Source organism: Schistocerca americana, chromosome 7, assembly GCF_021461395.2.
Source record: "Schistocerca americana isolate TAMUIC-IGC-003095 chromosome 7, iqSchAmer2.1, whole genome shotgun sequence".
NCBI classification, from domain to species: Eukaryota; Metazoa; Arthropoda; class Insecta; order Orthoptera; family Acrididae; genus Schistocerca; species Schistocerca americana.
Window position 1 is genome coordinate 637,501,270 of NC_060125.1, and position 12,526 is coordinate 637,513,795.

Here is a 12,526-nt window from a genome sequence, read left to right on the forward strand (position 1 = left end):
TATTTCATAGCGACGGAATTTCCGTGTGAATTCGCCAATGTGTGGGAGTGAGGGATGCAGTAAAGAAGGATTAGTGGATCGGAAATGAGATTGTCGTATCCCAAAAGAAAATCCTGTCGTTTCCATAGAAACGTTACTCGATTTAGAAAGAAATGTCTTAGAACACATAGTATTTCATAGCGACGCAATTTCCGTGTGAATTCGTCAATGTTTGGGAGTGAGGGATGCGGGTAAAGATGGATTAGTGGATCGGAAATGTGATTGTCGTATCCCAAAAGAAAATCCTATCGTTTCCATACAAACATTACTCGATTTTGAAGGAAATGTCTTAGAACACATAGTAGTCGTATTTCATAGCGACGGAATTTCCGTGTGAATTCGTCAATGTTTGGGAGTGAGGGATGCAGTAAAGAAGGATTAGTGGATCGGAAATGTGATTGTCGTATCCCAAAAGAAAATCCTGTCGTTTCCATAGAAACATTACTCGATTTAGAAGGAAATGTCTTAGAACACATAGTACTCGTATTTCATAGCGACGGAATTTCCGTGTGAATTCGCCAATGTGTGGGAGTGAGGGATGCAGTAAAGAAGGATTAGTGGATCGGAAATGAGATTGTCGTATCCCAAAAGAAAATCCTGTCGTTTCCATAGAAACGTTACTCGATTTAGAAAGAAATGTCTTAGAACACATAGTATTTCATAGCGACGCAATTTCCGTGTGAATTCGTCAATGTTTGGGAGTGAGGGATGCGGGTAAAGATGGATTAGTGGATCGGAAATGTGATTGTCGTATCCCAAAAGAAAATCCTATCGTTTCCATAGAAACATTACTCGATTTTGAAGGAAATGTCTTAGAACACATAGTAGTCGTATTTCATAGCGACGGAATTTCCGTGTGAATTCGTCAATGTTTGGGAGTGAGGGATGCAGTAAAGAAGGATTAGTGGATCGGAAATGTGATTGTCGTATCCCAAAAGAAAATCCTGTCGTTTCCATAGAAACATTACTCGATTTAGAAGGAAATGTCTTAGAACACATAGTACTCGTATTTCATAGCGACGGAATTTCCGTGTGAATTAGCCAATGTGTGGGAGTGAGGGATGCAGTAAAGAAGGATTAGTGGATCGGAAATGAGATTGTCGTATCCCAAAAGAAAATCCTGTCGTTTCCATAGAAACGTTACTCGATTTAGAAAGAAATGTCTTAGAACACATAGTATTTCATAGCGACGCAATTTCCGTGTGAATTCGTCAATGTTTGGGAGTGAGGGATGCGGGTAAAGATGGATTAGTGGATCGGAAATGTTATTGTCGTATCCCAAAAGAAAATCCTGTCGTTTCCATAGAAACATTACTCGATTTAGAAGGAAATGTCTTAGAACACATAGTACTCGTATTTCATAGCGACGGAATTTCCGTGTGAATTAGAGAAATGTGTGGGAGTGAGGGATGCAGTAAAGAAGGATTAGTGGATCGGAAATGAGATTGTCGTATCCCAAAAGAAAATCCTGTCGTTTCCATAGAAACGTTACTCGATTTAGAAAGAAATGTCTTAGAACACATAGTATTTCATAGCGACGCAATTTCCGTGTGAATTCGTCAATGTTTGGGAGTGAGGGATGCGGGTAAAGATGGATTAGTGGATCGGAAATGTTATTGTCGTATCCCAAAAGAAAATCCTGTCGTTTCCATAGAAACATTACTCGATTTAGAAGGAAATGTCTTAGAACACATAGTACTCGTATTTCATAGCGACGGAATTTCCGTGTGAATTCGTCAATGTTTGGGAGTGAGGGATGCAGTAAAGAAGGATTAGTGGATCGGAAATGAGATTGTCGTATCCCAAAAGAAAATTCTGTCGTTTCCATAGAAACGTTACTCGATTTAGAAAGAAATGTCTTAGAACACATAGTATTTCATAGCGACGCAATTTCCGTGTGAATTCGTCAATGTTTGGGAGTGAGGGATGCGGGTAAAGATGGATTAGTGGATCGGAAATGTGATTGTCGTATCCCAAAAGAAAATCCTGTCGTTTCCATAGAAACATTACTCGATTTAGAAGGAAATGTCTTAGAACACATAGTAGTCGTATTTCATAGCGACGGAATTTCCGTGTGAATTCGTCAATGTTTGGGAGTGAGGGATGCAGTAAAGAAGGATTAGTGGATCGGAAATGTGATTGTCGTATCCCAAAAGAAAATCCTGTCGTTTCCATAGAAACATTACTCGATTTAGAAGGAAATGTCTTAGAACACATAGTACTCGTATTTCATAGCGACGGAATTTCCGTGTGAATTCGTCAATGTTTGGGAGTGAGGGATGCAGTAAAGAAGGATTAGTGGATCGGAAATGAGATTGTCGTATCCCAAAAGAAAATTCTGTCGTTTCCATAGAAACGTTACTCGATTTAGAAAGAAATGTCTTAGAACACATAGTATTTCATAGCGACGCAATTTCCGTGTGAATTCGTCAATGTTTGGGAGTGAGGGATGCGGGTAAAGATGGATTAGTGGATCGGAAATGTGATTGTCGTATCCCAAAAGAAAATCCTGTCGTTTCCATAGAAACATTACTCGATTTAGAAGGAAATGTCTTAGAACACATAGTAGTCGTATTTCATTGCGACGGAATTTCCGTGAGAATTCGTCAATGTTTGGGAGTGAGGGATGCAGTAAAGAAGGATTAGTGGATCGGAAATGTGATTGTCGTATCCCAAAAGAAAATCCTGTCGTTTCCATAGAAACGTTACTCGATTTAGAAGGAAATGTCTTAGAACACATAGTACTTGTATTTCATAGCGACGCAATTTCCGTGTGAATTCGTCAATGTTTGTTAGTGAGGGATGCGGGTAAAGATGGATTAGTGGATCGGAAATGTGATTGTCGTATCCCAAAAGGAAATCCTGTCGTTTCCATAGAAACGTTACTCGATTTAGAAGGAAATGTCTTAGAACACATAGTACTCGTATTTCATAGCGACGGAATTTCCGTGTGAATTCGCCAATGTGTGGGAGTGAGGGATGCAGTAAAGAAGGATTAGTGGATCGGAAATGAGATTGTCGTATCCCAAAAGAAAATCCTGTCGTTTCCATAGAAACGTTACTCGATTTAGAAAGAAATGTCTTAGAACACATAGTATTTCATAGCGACGCAATTTCCGTGTGAATTCGTCAATGTTTGGGAGTGAGGGATGCGGGTAAAGATGGATTAGTGGATCGGAAATGTGATTGTCGTATCCCAAAAGAAAATCCTGTCGTTTCCATAGAAACATTACTCGATTTAGAAGGAAATGTCTTAGAACACATAGTAGTCGTATTTCATAGCGACGGAATTTCCGTGTGAATTCGTCAATGTTTGGGACTGAGGGATGCAGTAAAGAAGGATTAGTGGATCGGAAATGTGATTGTCGTATCCCAAAAGAAAATCCTGTCGTTTCCATAGAAACATTACTCGATTTAGAAGGAAATGTCTTAGAACACATAGTACTCGTATTTCATAGCGACGGAATTTCCGTGTGAATTCGTCAATGTTTGGGAGTGAGGGATGCAGTAAAGAAGGATTAGTGGATCGGAAATGAGATTGTCGTATCCCAAAAGAAAATTCTGTCGTTTCCATAGAAACGTTACTCGATTTAGAAAGAAATGTCTTAGAACACATAGTATTTCATAGCGACGCAATTTCCGTGTGAATTCGTCAATGTTTGGGAGTGAGGGATGCGGGTAAAGATGGATTAGTGGATCGGAAATGTGATTGTCGTATCCCAAAAGAAAATCCTGTCGTTTCCATAGAAACATTACTCGATTTAGAAGGAAATGTCTTAGAACACATAGTAGTCGTATTTCATAGCGACGGAATTTCCGTGTGAATTCGTCAATGTTTGGGAGTGAGTGATGCAGTAAAGAAGGATTAGTGGATCGGAAATGTGATTGTCGTATCCCAAAAGAAAATCCTGTCGTTTCCATAGAAACATTACTCGATTTAGAAGGAAATGTCTTAGAACACATAGTACTCGTATTTCATAGCGACGGAATTTCCGTGTGAATTCGTCAATGTTTGGGAGTGAGGGATGCAGTAAAGAAGGATTAGTGGATCGGAAATGAGATTGTCGTATCCCAAAAGAAAATTCTGTCGTTTCCATAGAATTGTTACTCGATTTAGAAAGAAATGTCTTAGAACACATAGTATTTCATAGCGACGCAATTTCCGTGTGAATTCGTCAATGTTTGGGAGTGAGGGATGCGGGTAAAGATGGATTAGTGGATCGGAAATGTGATTGTCGTATCCCAAAAGAAAATCCTGTCGTTTCCATAGAAACGTTACTCGATTTAGGAGGAAATGTCTTAGAACACATAGTACTCGTATTTCATAGCGACGCAGTTTCCGTGTGAATTCGTCAATGTGTGGGAGTGAAGGATGCAGTAAAGAAGGATTAGTGGATCGGAAATGAGATTGTCGTATCCCAAAAGAAAATTCTGTCGTTTCCATAGAAACGTTACTCGATTTAGAAATAAATGTCTTAGAACACATAGTATTTCATAACGACGCAATTTCCGTGTGAATTCGTCAATGTTTGGGAGTGAGGGATGCGGGTAAAGATGGATTAGTGGATCGAAAATGTGATTGTCGTATCCCAAAAGAAAATCCTGTCGTTTCCATAGAAACGTTACTCGATTTAGAAGGAAATGTCTTAGAACACATAGTACTCGTATTTCATAGCGACGGAATTTCCGTGTGAATTCGTCAATGTTTGTGAGTGAGGGATGCAGTAAAGAAGGATTAGTGGATCGAAAATGTGATTGTCGTATCCCAAAAGAAAATCCTGTCGTTTCCATAGAAACGTTACTCGATTTAGAAGGAAATGTCTTAGAACACATAGTACTCGTATTTCATAGCGACGCAATTTCCGTGTGAATTCGTCAATGATTGGGAGTGAGGGATGCAGTAAAGATAAATTAGTGGATCGGAAATGAGATTGTCGTATCCCAAAAGAAAATCTTGTCGTTTCCATAGAAACGTTACTCGATTTAGAAGGAAATGTCTTAGAACACATAGTACTTGTATTTCATAGCGATGCAATTTCCGTGTGAATTAGTCAATGTGTGGGAGTGAGGGATGCAGTAAAGAAGAATTAGTGGATCGGAAATGAGATTGTCGTATCCCAAAAGAAAATTCTGTCGTTTCCATAGAAACGTTACTCGATTTAGAAAGAAATGTCTTAGAACACATAGAATTTCATAGCGACGTAATTTCCGTGTGAATTCGTCAATGTTTGGGAGTGAGGGATGCGGGTAAAGATGGATTAGTGGATCGGAAATATGATTGTCGTATCCCAAAAGAAAATCCTGTCGTTTCCATAGAAACGTTACTCGATTGAGAAGGAAATGTCTTAGAACACATAGAACTCGTATTTCATAGCGACGCAATTTCCGTGTGAATTCGTCAATGTGTGGGAGTGAGGGATGCAGTAAAGAAGGATTAGTGGATCGGAAATGAGATTGTCGTATCCCAAAAGAAAATTCTGTCGTTTCCATAGAAACGTTACTCGATTTAGAAATAAATGTCTTAGAACACATAGTATTTCATAGCGACGCAATTTCCGTGTGAATTCGTCAATGTTTGGGAGTGAGGGATGCGGGTAAAGATGGATTAGTGGATCGGAAATGTGATTGTCGTATCCCAAAAGAAAATCCTGTCGTTTCCTTAGAAACGTTACTCGATTTAGAAGGAAATGTCTTAGAACACATAGAACTCGTATTTCATAGCGACGCAATTTCCGTGTGAATTCGTCAATGTTTGTGAGTGAGGGATGCAGTAAAGAAGGATTAGTGGATCGGAAATGTGATTGTCGTATCCCAAAAGAAAATCCTGTCGTTTCCATAGAAACGTTACTCGATTTAGAAGGAAGTGTCTTAGAACACATAGTACTCGTATTTCATAGCGACGCAATTTCCGTGTGAATTCGTCAATGTTTGGGAGTGAGGGATGCAGTAAAGAAGGATTAGTGGATCGGAAATGAGATTGTCGTATCCCAAAAGAAAATCATGTCGTTTGCATAGAAACGTTACTCGATTTAGAAGGAAATGTCTTGGAACACATAGTACTCGTATTTCATAGCGATGCAATTTCCGTGTGAATTCGTCAATGTGTGGGAGTGAGGGATGCAGTAAAGAAGAATTAGTGGATCGGAAATGAGATTGTCGTATCCCAAAAGAAAATTCTGTCGTTTCCATAGAAACGTTACTCGATTTAGAAAGAAATGTCTTAGAACACATAGAATTTCATAGCGACGCAATTTCCGTGTGAATTCGTCAAGGGGAGTGAGGGATGCGGGTAAAGATGGATTAGTGAATCGGAAATGTGATTGTCGTATCCCAAAAGAAAATCCTGTCGTTTCCATAGAAACGTTACTCGATTTAGAAGGAAATGTCTTAGAACACATAGTACTCGTATTTCATAGCGACGGAATTTCCGTGTGAATTCGTCAATGTTTGGGAGTGAGGGATGCAGTAAAGAAGGATTAGTGGATCGGAAATGAGATTGTCGTATCCCAAAAGAAAATCCTGTCGTTTCCATAGAAACGTTACTCGATTTAGAAGGAAATGTCTTAGAACACATAGTACTCGTATTTCATAGCGACGGAATTTCCGTGTGAATTCGTCAATGTTTGGGAGTGAGGGATGCAGTAAAGAAGGATTAGTGGATCGGAAATGAGATTGTCGTATCCCAAAAGAAAATCCTGTCGTTTCCATAGAAACGTTACTCGATTTAGAAGCAAATGTCTTAGAACACATATTACTCGTATTTCATAGCGACGGAATTTCCGTGTGAATTCGTCAATGTTTGGGAGTGAGGGATGCAGTAAAGAAGGATTAGTGGATCAGAAATGAGATTGTCGTATCCCAAAAGAAATTCCTGTCGTTTCCATAGAAACGTTACTCGATTTAGAAGGAAACGTCTTAGAACACATAGTACTCGTATTTCACAGCGACGCAATTTCCGTGTGAATTCGTCAATGTTTGGGAGTGAGGAATGCAGTAAAGAAGGATTAGTGGATCGGAAATGTGATTGTCGTATCCCAAAAAAAAAATCCTGTCGTTTCCATAGAAACGTTACTCGATTTAGAAGGAAATGTCTTCTAACACATAGTACTCGTATTTCATAGCGACGGAATTTCCGTGTGAATTCGTCAATGTTTGGGAGTGAGGGATGCAGTAAAGAAGGATTAGTGGATCGGAAATGTGATTGTCGTATCCCAAAAGAAAATCCTGTCGTTTCCATAGAAACGTTACTCGATTTAGAAGGAAGTGTCTTAGAACACATAGTACTCGTATTTCATAGCGACGGAGTTTCCGTGTGAATTCGTCAATGTGTGGGGGTGAGGGATGCAGTAAAGAAGGATTAGTGGATCGGAAAAGATATTGTCGTATCCCAAAAAAAAATCCTGTCGTTTCCATAGAAACGTTACTCGATTTAGAAAGAAATGTCTTAGAACACATAGTATTTCATAGCGACGCAATTTCCGTGTGAATTCGTCAATGGTTGGGAGTGAGGGATGCGGGTAAAGATGGATTAGTGGATCGGAAATGTGATTGTCGTATCCCAAAAGAAAATGCTATCGTTTCCATAGAAACATTACTCGATTAAGAAGGAAATGTCTTAGAACACATAGTACTCGTATTTCATAGCGACGGAATTTCCGTGTGAATTCGTCAATGTTTGGGAGTGAGGGATGCAGTAAAGAAGGATTAGTGGATCGGAAATGTGATTGTCGTATCCCAAAAGAAAATCCTGACGTTTCCATAGAAACGTTACTCGATTTAGAAGGAAATGTCTTAGAACACATAGTACTCGTATTTCATAGCGACGGAATTTTTGTGTGAATTCGTCAATGTTTGGGACTGAGGGATGCAGTAAAGAAGGATTAGTGGATCGGAAATGTGATTGTCGTATCCCAAAAGAAAATCCTGTCGTTTCCATAGAAACATTACTCGATTTAGAAGGAAATGTCTTAGAACACATAGTACTCGTATTTCATAGCGACGGAATTTCCGTGTGAATTCGTCAATGTTTGGGAGTGAGGGATGCAGTAAAGAAGGATTAGTGGATCGGAAATGAGATTGTCGTATCCCAAAAGAAAATTCTGTCGTTTCCATAGAAACGTTACTCGATTTAGAAAGAAATGTCTTAGAACACATAGTATTTCATAGCGACGCAATTTCCGTGTGAATTCGTCAATGTTTGGGAGTGAGGGATGCGGGTAAAGATGGATTAGTGGATCGGAAATGTGATTGTCGTATCCCAAAAGAAAATCCTGTCGTTTCCATAGAAACATTACTCGATTTAGAAGGAAATGTCTTAGAACACATAGTAGTCGTATTTCATAGCGACGGAATTTCCGTGTGAATTCGTCAATGTTTGGGAGTGAGTGATGCAGTAAAGAAGGATTAGTGGATCGGAAATGTGATTGTCGTATCCCAAAAGAAAATCCTGTCGTTTCCATAGAAACATTACTCGATTTAGAAGGAAATGTCTTAGAACACATAGTACTCGTATTTCATAGCGACGGAATTTCCGTGTGAATTCGTCAATGTTTGGGAGTGAGGGATGCAGTAAAGAAGGATTAGTGGATCGGAAATGAGATTGTCGTATCCCAAAAGAAAATTCTGTCGTTTCCATAGAATTGTTACTCGATTTAGAAAGAAATGTCTTAGAACACATAGTATTTCATAGCGACGCAATTTCCGTGTGAATTCGTCAATGTTTGGGAGTGAGGGATGCGGGTAAAGATGGATTAGTGGATCGGAAATGTGATTGTCGTATCCCAAAAGAAAATCCTGTCGTTTCCATAGAAACGTTACTCGATTTAGGAGGAAATGTCTTAGAACACATAGTACTCGTATTTCATAGCGACGCAGTTTCCGTGTGAATTCGTCAATGTGTGGGAGTGAAGGATGCAGTAAAGAAGGATTAGTGGATCGGAAATGAGATTGTCGTATCCCAAAAGAAAATTCTGTCGTTTCCATAGAAACGTTACTCGATTTAGAAATAAATGTCTTAGAACACATAGTATTTCATAACGACGCAATTTCCGTGTGAATTCGTCAATGTTTGGGAGTGAGGGATGCGGGTAAAGATGGATTAGTGGATCGAAAATGTGATTGTCGTATCCCAAAAGAAAATCCTGTCGTTTCCATAGAAACGTTACTCGATTTAGAAGGTAATGTCTTAGAACACATAGTACTCGTATTTCATAGCGACGGAATTTCCGTGTGAATTCGTCAATGTTTGTGAGTGAGGGATGCAGTAAAGAAGGATTAGTGGATCGAAAATGTGATTGTCGTATCCCAAAAGAAAATCCTGTCGTTTCCATAGAAACGTTACTCGATTTAGAAGGAAATGTCTTAGAACACATAGTACTCGTATTTCATAGCGACGCAATTTCCGTGTGAATTCGTCAATGATTGGGAGTGAGGGATGCAGTAAAGATAAATTAGTGGATCGGAAATGAGATTGTCGTATCCCAAAAGAAAATCTTGTCGTTTCCATAGAAACGTTACTCGATTTAGAAGGAAATGTCTTAGAACACATAGTACTTGTATTTCATAGCGATGCAATTTCCGTGTGAATTAGTCAATGTGTGGGAGTGAGGGATGCAGTAAAGAAGAATTAGTGGATCGGAAATGAGATTGTCGTATCCCAAAAGAAAATTCTGTCGTTTCCATAGAAACGTTACTCGATTTAGAAAGAAATGTCTTAGAACACATAGAATTTCATAGCGACGTAATTTCCGTGTGAATTCGTCAATGTTTGGGAGTGAGGGATGCGGGTAAAGATGGATTAGTGGATCGGAAATATGATTGTCGTATCCCAAAAGAAAATCCTGTCGTTTCCATAGAAACGTTACTCGATTGAGAAGGAAATGTCTTAGAACACATAGAACTCGTATTTCATAGCGACGCAATTTCCGTGTGAATTCGTCAATGTGTGGGAGTGAGGGATGCAGTAAAGAAGGATTAGTGGATCGGAAATGAGATTGTCGTATCCCAAAAGAAAATTCTGTCGTTTCCATAGAAACGTTACTCGATTTAGAAATAAATGTCTTAGAACACATAGTATTTCATAGCGACGCAATTTCCGTGTGAATTCGTCAATGTTTGGGAGTGAGGGATGCGGGTAAAGATGGATTAGTGGATCGGAAATGTGATTGTCGTATCCCAAAAGAAAATCCTGTCGTTTCCTTAGAAACGTTACTCGATTTAGAAGGAAATGTCTTAGAACACATAGAACTCGTATTTCATAGCGACGCAATTTCCGTGTGAATTCGTCAATGTTTGTGAGTGAGGGATGCAGTAAAGAAGCATTAGTGGATCGGAAATGTGATTGTCGTATCCCAAAAGAAAATCCTGTCGTTTCCATAGAAACGTTACTCGATTTAGAAGGAAGTGTCTTAGAACACATAGTACTCGTATTTCATAGCGACGCAATTTCCGTGTGAATTCGTCAATGTTTGGGAGTGAGGGATGCAGTAAAGAAGGATTAGTGGATCGGAAATGAGATTGTCGTATCCCAAAAGAAAATCATGTCGTTTGCATAGAAACGTTACTCGATTTAGAAGGAAATGTCTTGGAACACATAGTACTCGTATTTCATAGCGATGCAATTTCCGTGTGAATTCGTCAATGTGTGGGAGTGAGGGATGCAGTAAAGAAGAATTAGTGGATCGGAAATGAGATTGTCGTATCCCAAAAGAAAATTCTGTCGTTTCCATAGAAACGTTACTCGATTTAGAAAGAAATGTCTTAGAACACATAGAATTTCATAGCGACGCAATTTCCGTGTGAATTCGTCAAGGGGAGTGAGGGATGCGGGTAAAGATGGATTAGTGAATCGGAAATGTGATTGTCGTATCCCAAAAGAAAATCCTGTCGTTTCCATAGAAACGTTACTCGATTTAGAAGGAAATGTCTTAGAACACATAGTACTCGTATTTCATAGCGACGGAATTTCCGTGTGAATTCGTCAATGTTTGGGAGTGAGGGATGCAGTAAAGAAGGATTAGTGGATCGGAAATGAGATTGTCGTATCCCAAAAGAAAATCCTGTCGTTTCCATAGAAACGTTACTCGATTTAGAAAGAAATGTCTTAGAACACATAGTATTTCATAGCGACGCAATTTCCGTGTGAATTCGTCAATGTTTGGGAGTGAGGGATGCAGTAAAGAAGGATTAGTGGATCGGAAATGAGATTGTCGTATCCCAAAAGAAAATCCTGTCGTTTCCATAGAAACGTTACTCGATTTAGAAGCAAATGTCTTAGAACACATATTACTCGTATTTCATAGCGACGGAATTTCCGTGTGAATGCGTCAATGTTTGGGAGTGAGGGATGCAGTAAAGAAGGATTAGTGGATCAGAAATGAGATTGTCGTATCCCAAAAGAAATTCCTGTCGTTTCCATAGAAACGTTACTCGATTTAGAAGGAAACGTCTTAGAACACATAGTACTCGTATTTCACAGCGACGCAATTTCCGTGTGAATTCGTCAATGTTTGGGAGTGAGGAATGCAGTAAAGAAGGATTAGTGGATCGGAAATGTGATTGTCGTATCCCAAAAAAAAAATCCTGTCGTTTCCATAGAAACGTTACTCGATTTAGAAGGAAATGTCTTCTAACACATAGTACTCGTATTTCATAGCGACGGAATTTCCGTGTGAATTCGTCAATGTTTGGGAGTGAGGGATGCAGTAAAGAAGGATTAGTGGATCGGAAATGTGATTGTCGTATCCCAAAAGAAAATCCTGTCGTTTCCATAGAAACGTTACTCGATTTAGAAGGAAGTGTCTTAGAACACATAGTACTCGTATTTCATAGCGACGGAGTTTCCGTGTGAATTCGTCAATGTGTGGGGGTGAGGGATGCAGTAAAGAAGGATTAGTGGATCGGAAAAGATATTGTCGTATCCCAAAAAAAAATCCTGTCGTTTCCATAGAAACGTTACTCGATTTAGAAAGAAATGTCTTAGAACACATAGTATTTCATAGCGACGCAATTTCCGTGTGAATTCGTCAATGGTTGGGAGTGAGGGATGCGGGTAAAGATGGATTAGTGGATCGGAAATGTGATTGTCGTATCCCAAAAGAAAATGCTATCGTTTCCATAGAAACATTACTCGATTAAGAAGGAAATGTCTTAGAACACATAGTACTCGTATTTCATAGCGACGGAATTTCCGTGTGAATTCGTCAATGTTTGGGAGTGAGGGATGCAGTAAAGAAGGATTAGTGGATCGGAAATGTGATTGTCGTATCCCAAAAGAAAATCCTGACGTTTCCATAGAAACGTTACTCGATTTAGAAGGAAATGTCTTAGAACACATAGTACTCGTATTTCATAGCGACGGAATTTTTGTGTGAATTCGTCAATGTTTGGGAGTGAGGGATGCAGTAAAGAAGGATTAGTGGATCGGAAATGAGATTGTCGTATCCCAAAAGAAAATCCTGTCGTTTCCATAGAAACGTTACTCGATTTA